The sequence below is a fragment of the Cibotium barometz genome, chromosome 21 (assembly GCF_041138505.1).
Source record: "Cibotium barometz isolate CiBa-2024 chromosome 21, ASM4113850v1, whole genome shotgun sequence".
Taxonomy (NCBI): Eukaryota; Viridiplantae; Streptophyta; class Polypodiopsida; order Cyatheales; family Cibotiaceae; genus Cibotium; species Cibotium barometz.
The window spans coordinates 3,038,152-3,062,505 of record NC_141066.1 but is presented as its reverse complement, the minus strand read 5'-3'; the positions used below and the strand labels follow the sequence as shown (position 1 = coordinate 3,062,505).

Here is a 24,354-nt window from a genome sequence, read left to right as displayed (position 1 = left end):
AGAACAAGGCAGAGGAGCTTGAAACATCTCCACTGCAAACAGAACAAGGCAGAGGCATATTCTCCTTTGAGGAGATTGAGTCCCTTGCAGTGGATGGTGTCTCCATTCTTGGGATGCATTAAGGCACTGTCATCCCATGGCTATCGACTTGCTTATGCCTCTGCAACACGTGCTCTTTCGGCATCTCAAATTGCCCATGCATGCAAAACAACCAATGGCTCAGATGCATCACAAATGAACGGGAACGATCAGACCGGCCAAAATTTGCATGCTGCCAACAGCCAGGTTGCAACCCCTCTTGATGGAGGCAATGGCTGCAAATCTTGTTGAGGTGCGAGAGAAGGGGGAGGTCATAAGGGAGGATTCATGAAGGATGATGCATTTTTTCTTCCATAGGAATTTTTGTAACGGTTTTAAAAAAATAATTATGGAGCTGGAGTTTCCATTGATGCATTCGATTGTGAGCTATGATTATTAGAGGCGATTAGAGGCATTAGGCGAATATAACCTGCAATTTCCACAAAAAAAAAAATTTAAAAGATTTAATCTTTTAATTTAATCTTATCCCGGCCGGCGCGTCTCTGACAACAACGAATTCGAATTCGTGGCCTGCATCCTCCTGCGCCTGCAGCAGCGCTAGACGGCGGACGCCTGGTTCGTTAGCTACTGTCGTTGCCTAGAGGAGCAGACGCCTGCTGGTTCGTTGCCTAGAGGGGTTCGTTGGCTGGTTCGTTGCCTAGAGGAGCAGACGCCATAGCCTCATACAGCTGAGCGCTGCTTTCATCAATCTCTAGGCAAACGCCATAGCCTCATACAGCTGAGCGCTGCTTTCATCAATTGCAGCTTCACAGCAGCGTTTTGTGCTTGCGCTGCTTTCTGAGCGTTGCTTTCTGAGCGCTGCTTTCATCAAACGCAGCTTCACAGCAGCGTTTTGTGCCTGCGCTGCTTTCTGAGCGCTGCTTTCATCAAACGCAGCTTCACAGCAGCGTTTTGTGCCTGGGAAGTTTTGTGCGTGCTGCTTTCTTTTGGGCCTCATACAGGTGAGGGAAGCTGCAGCCTTGAGTTTTGTGTTTTGCTTTCTTTTGGGTCTCATACATACATGCAGCCTTAGTGGATTGGAGTTTTGTGTTCTGCTTTCTTTTGGGCCTCATACAGCTGAGGGAAATTTTCACTGTGATGCTCAGCAGGACGCCATAGCCAGAAAAGCTTCATCACTATGATGCTCAGCAGGATGCCATAGCCAGAAAAGCTTCATCATCGCCAGCTTCTCTTTACACTCTGTTCTACTATCTCTTCTCTTTCCCCCAAACATCAATGACATGACAAAATCATTCAAAAAGAAGAGACCATGACGCTTGACAACCAGGCATGCACTGCAACTCCATGCACTTGGCAGAGTAGATTCAGGTTTTTTCTCTTCAACCATTCTTGATTTTTTGAATTCTTGCATACTTTTATTTTCTACTCTATATCAATATATATGATCTGAATTTTAATTGACATGTTCAAAACTTTAAATCTAATCATAGATAATGATTTAATATGAGACAAAAATATGTGTACCTTGTGGTATCGTTGAATTTGATAATGGATGCGGTGATGTCCAAGTGCTAGTTGTCAATGCCAAGATGGGAAAGTAGGTTTATATTACATAAGCGACATAGATGTCAAGGAAAATTTGAAAAAAAGCAAGACCATTTTAAATTCTTAAAGGGCGGGATAATTTGAATTCAAAATTGGGCGGGATAATTTGAATGCTCTACCACATGGTAGAGCTGGAGAAATGCATTCTAGCTCTACCACATGGTAGAGCTGGAGTTGTAGTGACTTAAACTAGTGCAAGATGACTTGAAATGACAAACCATCCATGAAGTCAATATTAGATAAAATGGAAAAAATCCCTCAAAATGGGAATGTATTTCGGCCATAACTTGAACTTGAAGATGATCTTTGTATGGGTGTCTTCAAATAAGCACTGTGCTTGTGTCCCAATGGTAGCCAAGAACATTGCTAAGCCGGCTATGGAAGCTCCCTTGTCCTAGAGCATGCACAAAAGACCCCTCTCCACCTTCTTCATAGCATAGCTTCTCCCCTCTCTCCTTGCTTGAAATTGTACTTTCCTACTCTTTCACTCTATGCATGAGATCTATGCAAGAGAGCTCTCATAATAATGCAAGATGTAACTCTATGCATGTGAGCTCTATGTATGAGAGCTCCTAATGCAAGACCTAGCTCTATGCATGAGAACTCTTTCACTTTTTACATGAGATCTATTCATGGGAGCTCTTATAATAATGCAAGATATAGCTCTATGTATGAGAGCTCTTATAATAGATAATGCAAGATCTAACTCTATGCATGCGATCTCTATGTATGAGAGCAGCTCTTAATGCAAGACTTAGCTCTATGCATAAGAGCTCTTTCACTCTATACATGAGATCTATCCATGGGAGCTCTTATAACTGTGGTAGAGATAGACCTCAAAGCATTCTATCTCTACAATGTGGTTTAGGTAGAATACAGCTCTACCACAGTTACATTCAACCTCAGCCGGTTGCATTCATTGAAGTCTAGCTCTACCACATGGTAGAGCTTGAAGAATGCATTCTAGCTCCACCACATGGTAGAGCTGGACCTCAAAGCATTCTAGCTCTACGATGTGGTCTAGATAGCATATAGCTCTACCACATGGTAGAGCTAGACCTCAAATTCAATTCTAGCTCCACCACATGGTAGAGCTAGACCTCAAAGCATTCTAGCTCTATGATGTGGTCTAGGTAGAATACAGCTCTACCACATGGTAGAGCTAGATTAAATACAATTCTAGCTCCTTGGTTCTTGTCATGTGAAGTAGGTCTCTTCTTGGAGTAATTGGTTTTGTTGATGTGTATAGAACTCAGCTAGATCGATGCATTCTTGCTCTACCACATGGTAGAGCTAGACCTCAACAAATGCAATTCTAGCTCCACCACATGGTAGAGCTGGACCTCAAATGCATTCTAGCTCTACGATGTGGTGTAGGTAGAATACAGCTCTACCACAGTTACATTCAACCTCAGCCGATTACATTCATTGAAGTCTAGCTCTACCACATGGTAGAGCTAGAAGAATGCATTCTAGCTCCACCACATGGTAGAGCTGGACCACAAAGCATTCTAGCTCTACGAGATAGAATACAGCTCTACCACATGGTAGAGCTAGACCTCAAATGTAATTCTAGCTCCACCACATGGTAGAGCTGGGCCTCAAAGCATTCTAGCTCTACGATGTGGTCTAGGTAGAATACAGCTCTACCACGTGGTAGAGCTAGATCAAATGCAATTCTAGCTCCTTGGTTCTTGTCATATGAAGTAGGTCTCTTCTTGGAGTAATTGGTTTTGTTGATGTGTATGAAACACAGCTAGATTGATGCATTCTAGCTCTACCACATGGTAGAGCTAGACCTCAAATGCAATTCTAGCTCCACCAGAGCTGGACCTCAAATGCATTCTAGCTCTACGATGTGGTGTAGGTAGAATAAAGCTCTACCACAGTTACATTCAACCTCAGCCGGTTACATTCATTGAAGTCTCGCTCTACCACATGGTAGAGCTAGAAGAATGCATTCTAGCTCCACCACATGGTAGAGCTGGACCACAAAGCATTCTAGCTCTACGAGATAGAATACAGCTCTACCACAGGGTAGAGCTAGACCTCAAATGCAATTCTAGCTCCACCACATGGTAGAGCTGGACCTCAAAGCATTCTAGCTCTACGATGTGGTCTAGGTAGAATACAGCTCTACCACATGGTAGAGCTAGACCTCAAATGCAATTCTAGCTCCACCACATGGTAGAGCTGGGCCTCAAAGCATTCTAGCTCTACGATGTGGTCTAGGCAGAATACAGCTCTACCACGTGCTAGAGCTAGATCAAATGCAATTCTAGCTCCTTGGTTCTTGTCATGTGAAGTAGGTCTCTTCTTGGAGTAATTGGTTTTGTTGATGTGTATGAAACACAGCTAGATTGATGCATTCTAGCTCTACCACATGGTAGAGCTAGACCTCAAATGCAATTCTAGCTCCACCAGAGCTGGACCTCAAATGCATTCTAGCTCTACGATGTGGTGTAGGTAGAATACAGCTCTACCACAGTTACATTCAACCTCAGCCGGTTACATTCATTGAAGTCTAGCTCTACCACATGGTAGAGCTAGAAGAATGCATTCTAGCTCCACCACATGGTAGAGCTGGACCACAAAGCATTCTAGAATACAGCTCTACCACATGGTAGAGCTAGACCTCAAATGCAATTCTAGCTCCACCACATGGTAGAGCTGGACCTCAAAGCATTCTAGCTCTACGATATGGTCTAGGTAGAATACAGCTCTACCACATGGTAGAGCTAGACCTCAAATGCAATTCTGGCTCCACCACATGGTAGAGCTGGACCTCAAAGCATTCTAGCTCTACGATGTGGTCTAGGTAGAATACAGCTCTACCACGTGGTAGAGCTGGATCAAATGCAATTCTAGCTCCTTGGTTATTGTCATGTGAAGTAGGTCTCTTCTTGGAGTAATTGGTTTTGTTGATGTGTATGGAACACAGCTAGATCAATGTGTGGTTTAGGTAGAGTATAGCTCTGCCAACAGTTACATTCAACCTCAGCCGGTTACATTCATTGAAGTCTAGCTCTACCACATGGTAGAGCTAGAAGAATGCATTCTAGCTCCACCAAATGGTAGAGATAAATTTCAAAGCATTCTGGTCAATACATTTATTAATCTTGCTCTGCCACCTGGTAGAGATAATATCTTTTAAAAAACCCGCACTAGAATACTTTGAAGTCCAGCTAGATTGCATTTATCTAGCTCTACCATGTGGTAGAGCTCTACCATGTGGTAGTGTTGCTCTACCATGTGGTAGAGCAACACTAATAAATGTATTGAGAGCTCCAAGATGGAGTAATTGAGATAGAATGCTTTGAGGTCTAGCTCTACCGTGTGGTGGAGCTAGAATTGCATTTGAGGTCTAGCTCTACCATGTGGTGGAGCTGTATTCTATCTAGACCACATCGTGGAGCTGTATTCTAGCTGGACCTCAAAGCATTCTAGCTCTACGATGTGGTCTAGATAGAATACAGCTCTACCACATGGTAGAGCTAGACCTCAAATGCAATTCTAGCTCCACCACATGGTAGAGCTAGAATGCATTTGAGGTCCAGCTCTACCATGTGGTGGAGCTAGAATGCAATTGAGGTCCAGCTCAACCATGTGGTGGAGCTAGAATGCATTTGAGGTCTAGCTCTACCATGTGGTGGAGCTGGACCTCAAAGCATTCTAGCTCTACGATGTGGTCTAGATAGCATACAGCTCTACCACATGGTAGAGCTAGCGCTCAAATGCAATTCTAGCTCCACCACATGGTAGAGCTGGACCTCAAAGCATTCTAGCTCTATGATGTGGTCTAGATAATATACAGCTCTACCACATGGTAGAGCTAGACCTCAAATGCAATTCTAGCTCCACCACATGGTAGAGCTGGACCTCAAACCATTCTAGCTCTACGATGTGGTCTAGGTAGAATACAGCTCTACCACATGGTAGAGCTGGATTAAAAGTAATTCTAGCTCCTTGGTTCTTGTCATGGGAAGTAGGTCTCTTCTTGGAGTAATTGGTTTTGTTGATGTGTATGGAACACAGCTAGATCGATGCATTCTTGCTCTACCACATGGATAGAGCTAGACCTCAAATGCAATTCTAGCTCCACCACATGGTAGAGCTAGACCACAAAGCATTCTATCTCTACAATGTGGTTTAGGTAGAATATAGCTCTACCACAGTTACATTCAACCTCAGCCGGTTACATTCATTGAAGTCTAGCTCTACCACATGGTAGAGCTAGAAGAATGCATTCTAGCTCCACCACATGGTAGAGCTAGACCTCAAAGCATTCTAGCTCTACGATGTGGTCTAGATAGAATACAACTCTACCACATGGTAGAGCTAGACCTCAAATGCAATTCTAGCTCCACCACATGGTAGAGCTAGACTTCAAAGAATTCTAGCTCCACGATGTGGTGTAGGTAGAATACAGGTCTACCACGTGGTAGAGCTAGATCAAATGCAATTCTAGCTCTTTGGGTCTTGTCATGTGAAGTAGGTCTCTTCTTGGAGTAATTGGTTTTGTTGATGTGTATGGAACACAGTTAGATCGATGCATTCTTGCTCTACCCAATGGTAGAGCTAGACCTCAAATGCAATTCTAGCTCCACCACATGGTAGAGCTAGACCTCAAAGCATTCTATCTCTACAATGTGGTTTAGGTAGAATACAGCTCTACCACAGTTACATTCAACCTCAGCCAGTTGCATTCATTGAAGTCTAGCTCTACCACATGGTAGAGCTTGAAGAATGCATTCTAGCTCCACCACATGGTAGAGCTGGACCTCAAAGCATTCTAGCTCTACGATGTGGTCTAGATAGAATACAGCTCTACCACATGGTAGAGCTAGACCTCAAATGCAATTCTAGCTCCACCACACATGGTAGAGCTGGACCTTAAAGCATTCTAGCTCTACAATGTGGTTTAGGTAGAATACAGCTCTACCACAGTTACATTCAACCTCAGTCGGTTACATTCATTGAAGTCTAGCTCTACCACATGGTAGAGCTAGAAGAATGCATTCTAGCTCCACCACATGGTAGAGCTGGACCTCAAAGCATTCTAGCTCTACGATGTGGTCTAGATAGAATACAGCTCTACCACATGGTAGAGCAAGACCTCAAATGCAATTCTAGCTCCACCACATGGTAGAGCTAGACCTCAAAGCATTCTAGCTCCACGATGTGGTCTAGGTAGAATACAGCTCTACCAGGTGGTAGAGCTAGATCAAATGCAATTCTAGCTCCTTGGTTCTTGTCATGTGAAGTAGCTCTCTTCTTGGAGTAATTGGTTTTGTTGATGTGTATGGAACACAGCTAGATCGATGCATTTTTGCTCTACCACATGGTAGAGCTAGAATGCTTTGAGGTCTAGCACTACCTCAAAGCATTCTATCTCTACAATGTGGTTACATTCGTTGAAGTCTAGCTCTACCACATGGTAGAGCTAGAAGAATGCATTCTAGCTCCACCAAATGGTAGAGCTAAATCTACGAGATAGAATACAGCTCTACCACATGGTAGAGCTAGACCTCAAATGCAATTCTAGCTCCACCACATGGTAGAGCTGGACCTCAAAGCATTCTAGCTCTACGATGTGGCCTAGGTAGAATACAGCTCTACCACCTGGTAGAGCTAGATCAAATGCAATTCTAGCTCCTTGGTTCTTGTCATGTGAAGTAGGTCTCTTCTTGGAGTAATTAGTTTTGTTGATGTGTATGAAACACAGTTAGATCGATGCATTCTTGCTCTACCACATGGTAGAGCTAGACCTCAAATGCAATTTTAGCTCCACCACATGGTAGAGCTGGACCTCAAAGCATTCTAGCTCTAGGATGTGGTGTAGGTAGAATACAGCTCTACCAGAGTTACATTCAACCTCAGCCAGTTACATTCATTGAAGTCTAGCTCTACCACATGGTAGAGCTAGAAGAATGCATTCTAGCTCCACCACATGGTAGAGATGGACCGCAAAGCATTCTAGGTCTACGAGATAGAATACAGCTCTACCACATGGTAGAGCTAGACCTCAAATGCAATTCTAGCTCCACCACATGGTAGAGCTGGGCCTCAAAGCATTCTAGCTCTACGATGTGGTCTAGGTAGAATACAACTCTACCACATGGTAGAGCAACACCTCAAATGCAATTCTAGCTCCACCACATGGTAGAGCTAGGCCTCAAAGCATTCTAGCTCCACGATGTGGTCTAGGTAGAATACAGCTCTACCAGGTGGTAGAGCTAGATCAAATGCAATTCTAGCTCCTTGGTTCTTGTCATGTGAAGTGGGTCTCTTCTTGGAGTAATTGGTTTTGTTGATGTGTATGGAACACAGCTAGATCGATGCATTTTTTCTCTACCACATGGTAGAGCTAGAATGCTTTGAGGTCTAGCACTAGCTCAAAGCATTCTATCTCTACAATGTGGTTACATTCGTTGAAGTCTAGCTCTACCACATGGTAGAGCTAGAAGAATGCATTCTAGCTCCACCAAATGGTAGAGCTAAATCTACGAGATAGAATACAGCTCTACCACATGGTAGAGCTAGACCTCAAATGCAATTCTAGCTCCACCACATGGTAGAGCTAGACCTCAAAGCATTCTAGCTCTACGATGTGGTCTAGGTAGAATACAGCTCTACCACACCTGGTAGAGCTAGATCAAATGCAATTCTAGCTCCACCACATGGTAGAGCTAGACCTCAAAGCATTCTATCTCTACAATGTGGTTTAGGTAGAATACAGCTCTACCACAGTTACATTCAACCTCAGCCGGTTGCATTCATTGAAGTCTAGCTCTACCACATGGTAGAGCTTGAAGAATGCATTCTAGCTCCACCACATGGTAGAGTTGGACCTCAAAGCATTCTAGCTCTACGATGTGGTCTAGATAGAATACAGCTCTACCACATGGTAGAGCTAGACCTCAAATGCAATTCTAGCTCCACCACATGGTAGAGCTGGACCTCAAAGCATTCTAGCTCTACGATGTGGTCTAGGTAGAATACAGCTCTACCACATGGTAGAGCTAGATTAAATACAATTCTAGCTCCTTGGTTCTTGTCATGTGAAGTAGGTCTCTTCTTGGAGTAATTGGTTTTGTTGATGTGTATAGAACACAGCTAGATCGATGCATTCTTGCTCTACCACGTGGTAGAGCTAGACCTCAAATGCAATTCTAGCTCCACCACATGGTAGAGCTGGACCTCAAATGCATTCTAGCTCTACGATGTGGTGTAGGTAGAATACAGCTCTACCACAGTTACATTCAACCTCAGCCGGTTACATTCATTGAAGTCTAGCTCTACCACATGGTAGAGCTAGAAGAATGCATTCTAGCTCCACCACATGGTAGAGCTGGGCGACAAAGCATTCTAGCTCTACGAGATAGAATACAGCTCTACCACATTGTAGTGCTAGACCTCAAATGCAATTCTAGCTCCACCACATGGTAGAGCTAGACCTCAAAGCATTCTAGCTCTACGATGCGGTCTAGGTAGAATGCAGCTCTACCACGTGGTAGAGCTAGATCAAATGCAATTCTAGTTCCTTGGTTCTTGTCATGTGAAGTAGGTCTCTTCTTGGAGTAATTGGTTTTGTTGATGTGTATGAAACACACCTAGATCGATGCATTCTTGCTCTACCACATGGTAGAGCTAGACCTCAAATGCAATTCTAGCTCCACCACATGGTAGAGCTGGACCTCAAATGCATTCTAGCTCTACGATGTGGTGTAGGTAGAATACAGCTCTACCACAGTTACATTCAACCTCAGCCGGTTACATTCAGTGAAGTCTAGCTCTACCACATGGTAGAGCTAGAAGAATGCATTCTAGCTCCACCACATGGTAGAGCTGGGACCACAAAGCATTCTAGCTCTACGAGATAGAATACAGCTCTACCACATGGTAGAGCTAGACCTCAAATGCAATTCTAGCTCCACCACATGGTAGAGCTGGACCTCAAAGCATTCTAGCTCTACGATGTGGTCTAGGTAGAATACAGCTCTACCACATGGTAGAGCTAGATTAAATACAATTCTAGCTCCTTGGTTCTTGTCATGTGAAGTAGGTCTCTTCTTGGAGTAATTGGTTTTGTTGATGTGTATAGAACACAGCTAGATCGATGCATTCTTGCTCTACCACGTGGTAGAGCTAGACCTCAAATGCAATTCTAGCTCCACCACATGGTAGAGCTGGACCTCAAATGCATTCTAGCTCTACGATGTGGTGTAGGTAGAATACAGCTCTACCACAGTTACATTCAACCTCAGCCGGTTACATTCATTGAAGTCTAGCTCTACCACATGGTAGAGCTAGAAGAATGCATTCTAGCTCCACCACATGGTAGAGCTGGGCGACAAAGCATTCTAGCTCTACGAGATAGAATACAGCTCTACCACATTGTAGTGCTAGACCTCAAATGCAATTCTAGCTCCACCACATGGTAGAGCTAGACCTCAAAGCATTCTAGCTCTACGATGCGGTCTAGGTAGAATGCAGCTCTACCACGTGGTAGAGCTAGATCAAATGCAATTCTAGTTCCTTGGTTCTTGTCATGTGAAGTAGGTCTCTTCTTGGAGTAATTGGTTTTGTTGATGTGTATGAAACACACCTAGATCGATGCATTCTTGCTCTACCACATGGTAGAGCTAGACCTCAAATGCAATTCTAGCTCCACCACATGGTAGAGCTGGACCTCAAATGCATTCTAGCTCTACGATGTGGTGTAGGTAGAATACAGCTCTACCACAGTTACATTCAACCTCAGCCGGTTACATTCAGTGAAGTCTAGCTCTACCACATGGTAGAGCTAGAGGAATGCATTCTAGCTCCACCACATGGTAGAGCTGGGACCACAAAGCATTCTAGCTCTACGAGATAGAATACAGCTCTACCACATGGTAGAGCTAGACCTCAAATGCAATTCTAGCTCCACCACATGGTAGAGCTGGACCTCAAAGCATTCTAGCTCTACGATGTGGTCTAGGTAGAATACAGCTCTACCACATGGTAGAGCTAGACCTCAAATGCAATTCTAGCTCCACCACATGGTAGAGCTAGACCTCAAAGCATTCTAGCTCCACGATGTGGTCTAGGTAGAATACAGCTCTACCAGGTGGTAGAGCTGTATACGATGTGGTCTAGGTAGAATAGAGCTCTACCAGGTGGTAGAGCTAGATCAAATGCAATTCTAGTTCCTTGGTTCTTGTCATGTGAAGTAGGTCTCTTCTTGGAGTAATTGGTTTTGTTGATGTGTATGAAACACAGCTAGATCGATGCATTCTTGCTCTACCACATGGTAGAGCTAGACCTCAAATGCAATTCTACCTCCACCACATGGTAGAGCTGGACCTCAAATGCATTCTAGCTCTACGATGTGGTGTAGGTAGAATACAGCTCTACCACAGTTACATTCAACCTCAGTCGGTTACATTCATTGAAGTCTAGCTCTACCACATGGTAGAGCTAGAAGAATGCATTCTAGCTCCACCACATGGTAGAGCTGGACCACAAAGCATTCTAGCTCTACGAGATAGAATACAGCTCTACCACATGGTAGAGCTAGACCTCAAATGCAATTCTAGCTCCACCACATGGTAGAGCTGGACCTCAAAGCATTCTAGCTCTACGATGTGGTCTAGGTAGAATACAACTCTACCACATGGTAGAGCTAGACCTCAAATGCAATTCTAGCTCCACCACATGGTAGAGCTAGACCTCAAAGCATTCTAGCTCCACGATGTGGTCTAGGTAGAATACAGCTCTACCACATGGTAGAGCAAGACCTCAAATGCAATTCTAGCTCCACCACATGGTAGAGCTAGACCTCAAAGCATTCTAGCTCCACGATGTGGTCTAGGTAGAATACAGCTCTACCAGGTGGTAGAGCTAGATCAAATGCAATTCTAGCTCCTTGGTTCTTGTCATGTGAAGTAGGTCTCTTCTTGGAGTAATTGGTTTTGTTGATGTGTATGGAACACAGCTAGATCGATGCATTTTTGCTCTACCACATGGTAGAGCTAGAATGCTTTGAGGTCTAGCACTACCTCAAAGCATTCTATCTCTACAATGTGGTTACATTCGTTGAAGTCTAGCTCTACCACATGGTAGAGCTAGAAGAATGCATTCTAGCTCCACCAAATGGTAGAGCTAAATCTACGAGATAGAATACAGCTCTACCACATGGTAGAGCTAGACCTCAAATGCAATTCTAGCTCCACCACATGGTAGAGCTGGACCTCAAAGCATTCTAGCTCTACGATGTGGTCTAGGTAGAATACAGCTCTACCACCTGGTAGAGCTAGATCAAATGCAATTCTAGCTCCTTGGTTCTTGTCATGTGAAGTAGGTCTCTTCTTGGAGTAATTAGTTTTGTTGATGTGTATGAAACACAGTTAGATCGATGCATTCTTGCTCTACCACATGGTAGAGCTAGACCTCAAATGCAATCCTAGCTCCACCACATGGTAGAGCTGGACCTCAAAGCATTCTAGCTCTAGGATGTGGTGTAGGTAGAATACAGCTCTACCAGAGTTACATTCAACCTCAGCCAGTTACATTCATTGAAGTCTAGCTCTACCACATGGTAGAGCTAGAAGAATGCATTCTAGCTCCACCACATGGTAGAGATGGATCGCAAAGCATTCTAGGTCTACGAGATAGAATACAGCTCTACCACATGGTAGAGCTAGACCTCAAATGCAATTCTAGCTCCACCACATGGTAGAGCTGGGCCTCAAAGCATTCTAGCTCTACGATGTGGTCTAGGTAGAATACAGCTCTACCACATGGTAGAGCAAGACCTCAAATGCAATTCTAGCTCCACCACATGGTAGAGCTAGACCTCAAAGCATTCTAGCTCCACGATGTGGTCTAGGTAGAATACAGCTCTACCAGGTGGTAGAGCTAGATCAAATGCAATTCTAGCTCCTTGGTTCTTGTCATGTGAAGTAGGTCTCTTCTTGGAGTAATTGGTTTTGTTGATGTGTATGGAACACAGCTAGATCGATGCATTTTTGCTCTACCACATGGTAGAGCTAGAATGCTTTGAGGTCTAGCACTACCTCAAAGCATTCTATCTCTACAATGTGGTTACATTCGTTGAAGTCTAGCTCTACCACATGGTAGAGCTAGAAGAATGCATTCTAGCTCCACCAAATGGTAGAGCTAAATCTACGAGATAGAATACAGCTCTACCACATGGTAGAGCTAGACCTCAAATGCAATTCTAGCTCCACCACATGGTAGAGCTGGACCTCAAAGCATTCTAGCTCTACGATGTGGTCTAGGTAGAATACAGCTCTATCACCTGGTAGAGCTAGATCAAATGCAATTCTAGCTCCTTGGTTCTTGTCATGTGAAGTAGGTCTCTTCTTGGAGTAATTAGTTTTGTTGATGTGTATGAAACACAGTTAGATCGATGCATTCTTGCTCTACCACATGGTAGAGCTAGACCTCAAATGCAATTCTAGCTCCACCACATGGTAGAGCTGGACCTCAAAGCATTCTAGCTCTAGGATGTGGTGTAGGTAGAATACAGCTCTACCAGAGTTACATTCAACCTCAGCCAGTTACATTCATTGAAGTCTAGCTCTACCACATGGTAGAGCTAGAAGAATGCATTCTAGCTCCACCACATGGTAGAGATGGACCGCAAAGCATTCTAGGTCTACGAGATAGAATACAGCTCTACCACATGGTAGAGCTACACCTCAAATGCAATTCTAGCTCCACCACATGGTAGAGCTGGGCCTCAAAGCATTCTAGCTCTACGATGTGGTCTAGGTAGAATACAGCTCTACCACATGGTAGAGCAAGACCTCAAATGCAATTCTAGCTCCACCACATGGTAGAGCTAGACCTCAAAGCATTCTAGCTCCACGATGTGGTCTAGGTAGAATACAGCTCTACCAGGTGGTAGAGCTAGATCAAATGCAATTCTAGCTCCTTGGTTCTTGTCATGTGAAGTAGTCTCTTCTTGGAGTAATTGGTTTTGTTGATGTTTCTGGAACACAGCATCGTAGAGCTAGAATGCTTTGAGGTCCACCTCTACCATGTGGTAGAGCTAGATCAAATGCAATTAGAGCTCCTTGGTTCTTGTCATGTGAAGTAGGTCTCTTCTTGGAGTAAATGGTTTTATTGATATGTATGGAACACAGCTAGATCGATGCAATCTGGTCAATACAGCTCTACCACATGGTAGAGCTAGACCTCAAATGCAATTCTAGCTCCACCACATGGTAGAGCTGGACCTCAAAGCATTCTAGCTCTACGATGTGGTCTAAGTAGAATACAGCTCTACCACATGGTAGAGCTAGACTAGACCTCAAATGCAATTCTAGCTCCACCACATGGTAGACCTAGACCTCAAAGCATTCTAGCTCTACGATGTGGTCTAGGTAGAATACAGCTCTACCACATGGTAGAGCTAGACCTCAAATGCAATTCTAGCTCCTTGGTTCTTGTCATGTGGTTTAGGTAGAATACAGCTCTACCACAGTTACATTCAACCTCAGCCGGTTGCATTCATTGAAGTCTAGCTCTACCACATGGTAGAGCTAGAAGAATGCATTCTAGCTCCACTGCATGGTGGAGCTTGACCTCAAAGCATTCTAGCTCTACGATGTGGTCTAGCTAGGATACAGCTCTACCATGTGGTAGAGCTAGATCAAATGCAATTCTTGCTCCTTGGTTCTTGGCATGTGAAGTAGGTCTCTTCTTGGAGCAATTGGTTCTTGGCATGTGAAGTAGGTCTCTTCTTGGAGTAATTGGTTTTGTCGATGTGTATGGAACACAGCTAGATCGATGCATTCTTGCTCTACCACATGGTAGAGCTAGACCTCATAGCTTTCTACCTCTACGATTCTAGCTCCACCACATGGTAGAGCTTGACCTCAAATGCAACACTAGATCCACCAGAGCTAGACCTCAAAGCATTCTATCTCTACAATGTGGTTTAGGTAGAATACAGCTCTACCACGTGGTAGAGCTGGATCAAATGCAATTCTAGCTCCTTGGTTATTGTCATGTGAAGCAGGTTTCTTCTTGGAGTACTTGGTTTTGTTGATGTGTATGGAACACAGTTAGATCGATGCATTTTTGCTCTACCACATGGTAGAGCTACCACATGGTAGAGTACTTGGTTTTGTTGATGTGTATGGAACACAGTTAGATCGATGCATTTTTGCTCTACCACATGGTAGAGCTAGACCTCAAATGCAATTCTAGCTCCACCACATGGTAGAGCTAGACATCAAAGCATTCTATCTCTATAATGTGGTTTAGGTAGAATACAGCTCTACCATAGTTACATTCAACCTCAGCCGGTTACATTCATTGAAGTCTAGCTCTACCACATGGTAGAGCTAGAAGAATGCATTCTAGCTCCACCACATGGTGGAGCTTGACCTCAAAGCATTCTAGCTCTACGATGTGGTCTAGGTAGAATATAGCTCTACCATGTGGTAGAGCTAGATCAAATGCAATTCTAGCTCCTTGGTTCTTGTCATGTGAAGTAGGCCTCTTCTTGGAGTAATTAGTTTTGTTGATGTGTATGGAACATAGCTAGATCGATGCATTCTTGCTCTACCACATGGTAGAGCTAGACCTCAAAGCTCTCTAGAATGCATTTATTTAGCTCTACCATGTGGTAGAGCAAGACTAACAAATGTATTGAGAGCTCCAAGATGGAAATACTCTTCATCTCCTCCACAGTGTTTTCATGGATATATATTGTGATTTTTGAATATGATATTTTAATTTTTTTTAAGTGTAAGAATATAATAACTATAATTAACAATTGTGGTTTTTGTTGTTGCAGGTGAAAGATGTCTCAGAAAAGAAAAGTGGTGGAAGTTCCGGACAGTGTTAACTTTGCCTCTGCTGATCAACGAGACGACAGTGGTACTTAGATATTTGGGGTCTTCAAGGTTCACAATTTAACAAAATTCATCTATTTGTTGCTAGTGATGTGGACGTGGATACTTTTGAGGATCTAGGACCAATGACTCTATCTTATATTTCTGCAGTTGATTCTCATCCCGATATTGAATGCATAAATATTGGGGTACCTGGGATGCATGAGTATCAACTAGATCCCAAGGCATTTATTAATGAACGAATAGTAAGAGGTAAACAAGATACTATGTTCTCTCGAGGGTGGAAGTTAGATTGTGCAAGTCAAGAAATAACTCTTGAAGAGTTGCAAGCTTCCATTGCTTATTGTGTGAAAGGCAAACAAAAAAAAGAGAAAATGCCCTCAAAAAATCCAGTTCAAAAAAAGGCAAAAAGCAGTACAGGTATTATGGATGTAGATGAAGTAGTTCTTAAATCTACAGTAGAGAAAACAGGCTTGGAAAATTCAACAAAAATAAGATTTGTGGATCCCAAAGTTTTGGAAAATGAGGTGCAAAAGACACTAAAGAGGCTTGGAAAATCTGTAGATGAAGTAGTTCTTAAATCTACAGTAGAGAAAACAGGCTTGGAAAATTCAACAAAAATAAGATTTGTGGATCCCAAAGTTTTGGAAAATGAGGTGCAAAAGACACTAAAGAGTGATACAGGGGGTATGGAAAAATACTCTAAGTATTTTCCATTCAAGTACAAAGAGTATGAGATCCCTGTAGATCAATGCTGGCTAGCTCCTGATCACTATAACTCCCGTCAAATAGAACCTCACCGTGTGGATGAATGCGTGTTATTTTTTGGTGCAAGTGCAAACAGGCCAGGAGCGTGTGCATACTTGATGCCTGTAAAGAATGCTGGCAAGAAGAAAGGAATTCCAATGAAACTAAGTGAGGTAACAGAGGAGAAACTCACAAAGTATTCCTATTGGATTATTGATGGCCAACATTCCATCTATGCTGCAAAATTCTTACGGTATCAAGAAATGGAAAAAGATGGTCGTGCTCAAGACCTGATACAAGTGTATGAAAAAAGGAAGGCTCGAATTGTTGTAGATCCAGAGCCACAAGTTGCGACGGCCATATCTGCTATAGCTAATGAAGAGGCCCAGTCATTATATGTCAAACAACCATACTATGATGTCTTCAGCACTTGAGGAGTCAGTGGATCTTCAATAATTCTCCGTCAAGGCCAACATCTGGAGTAACAGAGGGCTCATCATGTCGTGTAGACTGGGATGTATGTCCATATCCCTTGCTCTCTTATAATTATATGTTTTGAAAAAAATACTTGATTTTGATCTTTTTCTCTTTTATTTCTTTGCAGAAATTTTTACGAATGGCTAGAATTACGGTGGGAGCATCCTTCATTTCAAAACAGTCTCACATGGTCATTTACTCTGATGAAGTTTTCAAAGGCTGGCTTGAAATCATGGAGAAGCAAAACAAGAAACCAACTGCCACAGTTTTCAGATGTCTTGCTGGGCTAGACGAACAAGAAGTCAAACAAATACAATCAGAAATCAGGTCTAGAAAAATTGTTCTTTCAAAGGATACTAAGGATGTAGATGTAATTGACATGCCAGAGCGTATCAAGCAGCTCAAGCAAGATAAAATTATTCAAGATGCATTGCTTGTAGAGTTCAACACTCTGAACAAGGACAAACAATGTCAAGATTAGTCAGAATTGACTATCACCTATAGCATAAATGAGGTTGTATACTCAGTTCTTTTGAAGTTATGTGATGTGTATATAAAGTCAAAGCTACAGGTTGGATCAAAGAAGATTGATTTTCCAGTAGAAGCAAGGCAATATGTGGAGTGGAATATCAGCCTTAGCAAAGAAAGTTCAACCTTGTCCTTGGATCTTCCTTGGTGTATTTATGCTGTGAGTCTTCCATTCGACGGGAGTTACTACTTGAAGCGCCACCTCAACAATCCAATTTCCATTGGGTTATGTGTTCTGGATAACACTGAAGATTTGGGAAGAAATATGCATTGGGATGTGGAATCATTTTGCAATCTTTTGAACAGCATTATGATCATTACGACAGGTAGATCTTTGCCATCCCAATATGTGTTGCTTACCTTTCTAAATATTGCAGATTTTACTCACTTGCAAAATGCTTTAAAAAATTTGAGTGGCATAGCAAAGGAACAGTATAATGGGGCATTGCATTTTCGACGTGACAACCGATGCATTGGTGCAATAGAGTTCTTCACATCCTTAGTGTTTTTCAGCAAGGGAGATGCCTTTCAACGAGGACTAGCAGATAATCCTGATCCAGGTACACAAGCAACAATATTGGATACTGGACTTCTTGATATAGATAATGAAGATGTTAAAACTATCCCAGACATTGAGTTTCTAAGAATCAAGAAGAATCTTTTGATCAAGCAATGTATTCGGAAGTATTGCAGAGAAGGCTGCAAGCTTGTTGATCTTTTCAGTAATGGCTACATCATCGAGCTAGGGCTAGCACTAAATAAGGAAGTGATTTGCCTAGTGGAGAGTATTGAAGATCAAAGAAAGATGGTAACAAGGCTTCTTGACTTTGCAAAGTCAAGAAATGAGCAACCAGTTCTGCCTATTACTAACAATCCAAGGAATACCACGGAAAGATCGAGCCATGGTGAAGTTCGTTCAGCTCGAGATTTTTTGGATTTTGAAGACAGTATGTAACTTCTTTATGGGCTTTCCTTGTATCTTCGATACTTTTATTTGGCGATGTTTTGACTTGTTATATCCTTGGTTCATTTTTTAGTAGTATTTAGTTCTTTTGATTTTATACAATGCCTTTATTATTTTTGTAGCTCTCTCCAAATTGGGCTTTGGAATCTAGAATCACCAAGTTATGGATCCTAACATGTTCATTGACAAATTCACTTTTTACATAACCAATTGGTGAATTTGAAAAGCCTACTTAGTGGTCGCACAATGGCCAATTGGTGAATCTGAAAATCTTACTTATAAATCTAAGATGATAGAGCTAGAGATCCTCTCATTTACTTCAATCCTACCCTATGGTAGATCTAGATTTCAATAGGTCTACAATTTGGTGGAGCTAGCTACCTCTTCAAAGTGGTGGACCAAGAATCCATTCAAGCCTAGCTACCTCTTCAAAGTGGTGGACCAAGAATCCATTCAAGCCTAGCTACCTCGTCAAAGTGGTGGAGCTAGGTCAATGCACCCTCCCAAAGATAATTTTTGCAGAGCATCCATTTAAGTCTAGCTCTACCATATGGTAGAGCTAGGCCAATGCATTTCTAGCTCCACCACATGGTAGAGCTAGTTCAAATGCAATTCTAGCTCCTTGGTTCTTGTCACGTGCGATGAGCAAGAACCCATTGAAGTCTAGACCTAGAACCTATGGAAGACTACTGGCTCCACCCATAAAGAAGCTATCTTGATCCCCAACTCAACCACGTGGTAAAGCAAGACTTATAAATTCTAGCTCTACCATTTGGAAAATCTAAAACATCTAAAATTTTAGCTTTACCATATAGTTGAGTGGTTTTGTGTTTCTCACCTCCACCTACTCTTGGAGCTCAAGGGTGGATCTCAAGGCCTACTTCCAACAAGAGCTCCTTTGCAAACTGGCTCTACCAAATGGTAGAGCTAGAATAATGGGTGTATTTGAAAATCCATTTTAAACCCTCCAATTCTAGAGTGAGCAAGTAGAATTGATAATTGGTATCCAAACATGATTTCCTTTTAGATTACACCAATAAACATGTGTTAAGAGTGAGTGTTACGATTGTAAATTCTTTTAGTTTGAAAGATTGTTGAGTCAATGTTACTTTTTTTTCTTTTAGATCCCAAAATTGAGATAGAAGCACCAAGTGAAGTAGCTACGGAATGCCACAATCAAACTGTGGCTGAGAGCTTCTCCTACACATTCAGTGATGTCCATCCAGAAGGTTTAAAGACAAATGCTGACAATGAAATTGGGGTACCTAAATCTCCAACAAATGAAGCAATGGGTGAGAGTTTCCAGCCCGAAGAAGAAGTACCAAGAAGTACCGACACTGCTATCTCCAAGAAATCAGTGTTGACAATTGTGTTGGTGGACCTGAATGGTCCTACTGAAACGTTGTCAACAACAACCATCTTCAATACATGAAACTATTCAAATGGATTCGAAACGATATATTGTACTAAGGCCAGGATGTATCCAATTCTTGAAGATTTTATTAAAAAATATTAATGTTGGAATCTGGTCAACAGCGACCGACAGAGAGTAATGTTCTTCAAATATTGAGAATATTACAAGACAGAGCAGGAGAGATATTGCCTTTTTTTGTAGTTTGGGCTCAAGAGGCTTGCGAGAAGGATAAAAGTGGTAAAATAGCTAGACCTGATAATCCAACAGTTTCTCAGGCAATGTTCAAGCCATTGTCAAAAATCGCTTCATGTTTTGACTGTGATGCTCGTAGAACGGTTCTTATTGATGACTCTCCATACAAGGGATGTGCTTCTCCTGATAATAATTGTATATATCCTGCAAAGTTTGATGAAGAAAAGATGGTCGATAATATTCTCATTGATGAGCTGCTCCCTTACTTATTGCAGCTTGATGAGAGTGAAGATGTGCGTGAGATCATTGGCTCTAATTGCTACGGACAACCTCCAGTATCCAATGAAAATGAATACAGAGGTGTGGTAGATTTTTGGAGAAAGCGCAATTTAAATTGGTCACTTAAGACAATCTACACTGATAGGCTACCATTATCAGAGATTATACAAAAGTATGTCGATAATCAAGAGGTATTAGCGAGGCAAGAGAAGAGATAATAGAAATTATGGCAAAAGAACGAGTCAGTATTGCTAGCATGAGGGGACCACAAGTGATTTCTCTAGCTAGAAAATTGGGTTCTACCACAACGCAGTTGAAGACAGCCAATGCAAGGGCTTTCATAAACAAGGTGTTAAATGAGTACAATCTTCTCCAACGGGATAGAAATAACTAAGGTACTACCCAACATAAATGATAATTATAACTAAATACATGAATTTATACAACAGTTGTGTATTCACAATGAAGAAACTTAATTTATGATGGTTTCTTGTTGCAGATTTATTTCAAGGATATTGTTCCAAGGAGTATTCACTTAAAGAAGCCATTTGTCACAAGGATTGTATTTTTTTTGGAGAAATTTTATCTTTTTGTAATCATGAATTGACAAGAAATTTTGTCCTGTTTTTAAAGTAGTGGCAAATGTATTACTCTTCAAATAATTTTATAAATGTTGGAGTGCACTCTACTATAAGGGGCCTCCTAATTTGAAAATGTATGGAAGCTTGATCTTTGTCTTAATATATGATTTTAATTCCTATGGTAGAGCTAGATCAATGCCTTCTAGCTCCACCTCATGGTAGAGCTAGACTTGAAAGCATTCTAGCTCCACGACATGGTAGAGCTAGACTTGAAAGCGTTCTAGCTCCACGACATGGTAGAGCTAGAATTGAAAGCGTTCTAGCTCTACCATATGGTAGAGCTAGATCAATGCATTCTAGCTCTTCCACATGGTTGAGTTGGACTTCAAACCATTCTAGTTCTACCATGGGGTCTAGCTAAAATATTTTAATACAGCTCTACCACTTACTAGAGCTGGACTTCAAATATTATTTCTAATTTTGCCATGGAATCGAGCTAGAATACTTTGGTATAGCTCTATCACATGGTAGAACTAGATTTAAAAATATTCTAGCTCTACCACATGGTTGAGCTAGAACAGTGCATTCTAGCTCTACCACGTGGTTGATCTAGATCAATGCATTCTAATTTCACCACATTTTGATACCTGCTAGCACATTTTGTCGCGTCTTTTTAGAATCAAATGGAAAGAGTCTTTGCATCTTGGGTCATTTTGTAATGCAACTAAAGTCAACATTTTAGAACAGTATATAGTTTAATGTTAGCATGCATAGTCACATTTGTTTTGTAATTGTTTAAAATCTATCTTTGCATGAGTAGTTATAACATGCCTTCCCCCACATGCCCACCTTTATCATTAAGCATGCTCATTTTTTTCCAGGTCATGTGATTGATTCTAATTGGCAGAGGCGACTTCTTTGTCACAGAGCATTAGTACGTCACATGTCCAAGAAAATCCAAAGTGTACGAAGACAGTTGATTCAGCGCCATCTTAATCGTCTCTACGGGAAATTGATGCAAGGTTGCGCTTTGTGCATCCCTCTGAGGGGGTTATCATACTGACATGGTATTCGTCAGACCCAATATGCGTACCCCTACGCAAAGAGGATGATAGGAGGGCTATTATTCTAAACCTTAATGGTTTGTTGTGCCATGTTGTCGAAACCCAATATGATGAGAAGGATCCTCCTTATAGCAACAACGAGTTGGTAAAATACCCAATTAACCAATATCGTTATGTCCTATGTCACAAGGATGCACATAAGTTCTTAGATTGGTGTATTCAATTCTTTTATGTTTTTATTTGGAGCGCATGTAGGAGAACTAAGCTCTCTAGAATAATTGACACAGTATTTCCACAACAAAAGCCCAAGTTTGCAGGTGTTCTCTCACAAGAGCATTGTTCAAAATCCACATGGGTTGTGCAGAATAGACAAGTTTTCTTTAAAAAGCTTGAGACCTTTTGGGGTATCCATCCTTTGTACAACAAGAAAAATACATTGATAATTGATGATAGCTACTATAAGGTGTTTAAGAATGAGCGAGGAACCTGGTTAATAGTCCCAGAATTATACTATCAACCTTCCAAGGAAAGGTATAGTTTTTTGACAGAAGATTTAAGAAATTGGTTGTTTTTATGGCTACAGAATGAAGATCGGCAAGAGTACACATGGGATAATGCCTTTGAAGAAAAACCTAACCAATTCTCAGATGATGTGATAAAGAAATGGCTTGAAGAAGAGAAATTGGAAGTAGAGAATAGGAAAAAGGTAGAGGTGTGGAAGCAACAGCAGGAGGCTGTTGTTTGCTGAGGCAGAGAGGCAGGAACAACTTGAAATTCAAAGAAAGCAACGAGAGGAGGCTGAAGCTGAGGCAGAGAGGCAAGCAGAGAATGAAAATCAAGCAAAGCAACAAGAGGAGGCATCATGAAAGTAATACACCACCATGAAGCTCATTTTGTTTATCCCTAATATAATCAAATGTAGAGGATGCAAGTAATTTGGCCTTTTTTTAATGTAATAAAAAGCCATATATTGAAATATGATATTGTAATCAGGCCTCTTATGGAGCATAATGTTCAAATGTTTGCCTTTGCAAAGCATTGAACAAATTCTAGCACAAGCAATAAATACATGTTCATTTACAATGTCTTATAATTGAGTCATAAATGGAGTGCATCCTTCTCTAAGGGGACTCCTTTTATCCTTTTATCTTTTGGTCAAACTTTGTAAATTATTATTTTTTTAGTAAGAGTAGGTGAAGACTTTTAACTATCATTTTGACAAAGTTCATCCTACTGCAAGGAGATCTTTCTATCTTTAGTAATGTTAATTTGTAGTAGTTGTGTATATAAGGAAACTTTCACCATGTCAAATTATAAATTCTTGTTTCAAATTATTTAGTCTTTGTTCATTACAATGCAGTCTTAAAATTGGAGAGTGCATCCTACTCTAAGGGGACTCTCAATATACAATCTCTTGTATCAATGTTTTTACTTGGGGGTCTAGATTGAACATATAATGTTAATATGTAGCGATTGTATATATAAGTATACCTATTGACAAAGTGCATCATACTTTAAGGGGACTCTTTAGTAGAATAAGCTTCATCAAAATGAAATCTTTTAACCGTAATTTTGACAAAGTGCATCCTACTCCAGGAGACTCTTTCTATCTTTAATAATGTTAATATGTAGCGATTGTATATATAAGTATACCTTCACCACCTCAATTTATAAAATCTTGTTCATTTTGTCTTGTTCATTACAATGAAGCTTTATTTAAAATTGGAGAGTGCATCCTACTCTAAGGGGACTCTCAATATACAATCTCTTGTATCAATGTTTGTAATTGGGGGTCTAGATCAATCAAATGGTATATCTTGGTTTTTTATGGACTGTAGAATGGCCAAGTGGTGGATCTAAAAATCTTTAAATCCTCCTCAATGTGTTGTAGCTCCACATGGTAGAGCTAGCTCAAAATTCTAGCTCTACCATGTGGTGGAGCTAGAACCCCTTAAAATCAAAATTACACTCCTATGATACTAGCACATTTTGTTACTCCCTTTTATAATTGAATGTAAATGGTCTTTGTAAATGGTCTTTGTAAATGGTCTCTATTATAACAAAATATAGAGAGTCTTTGTAATTTTTCCAACTTTGGGAGCAGACTGTTCAATTGTGTATCTTTGCAATGCATTGAACAATTTTTAACACAATAAATAAATTCATAGATGGAGTGCATCCTAGTCTAAGTAGACTCCTCTTATGCATCCACAAAGTGCATCCTACTTTAAGGGGACTCCTTTTATCTTTTGGTTGTTAATGCAAAAGTTTTATTATTTCTTTAGTAGAATAAGCTTCATCAAAATGAAATATTATAATCGTAATTTTGACAAAGTGCATCCTACTCCAAGGAGACTCTTTCTATCCTTAATAATGTTAATTTGTAGTGGTTGTGTATATAAGGATACCTTCACCATGTCAATTTTTAAAATTCTTGTTCATTTAGTCTTGTTCATTACAATGAAGTCTTAAATTGAAGAGTGCATCCTACTCTAAGGGGACTCTCAATATACAATCTCTTGTACCATTGTTTTTAATTGGGGGTCTAGATTGACCAAATGGTAGAATCTGATCTTGGGTTCTTATGGAT

The 24,354-nt window shown here is 41.2% G+C and overlaps 1 long non-coding RNA gene across 2 annotated transcripts; it reads left to right on the top strand.

Moving 5' to 3' along the window:
• The first annotated feature begins 645 nt into the window (after positions 1–645).
• LOC147626763 (uncharacterized) lies at positions 646–17,153 on the top strand. 2 transcript variants are annotated; one of them, XR_015268496.1, is made up of 3 exons: positions 646–1,040; positions 1,188–1,407; positions 15,461–17,153. It is a non-coding gene; the product is annotated as an uncharacterized LOC147626763 (long non-coding RNA). The 2 variants fall into 2 exon arrangements; XR_015268495.1 differs by having other exon boundaries at positions 1,185–1,407.
• The last annotated feature ends 7,201 nt before the right edge of the window (positions 17,154–24,354 follow it).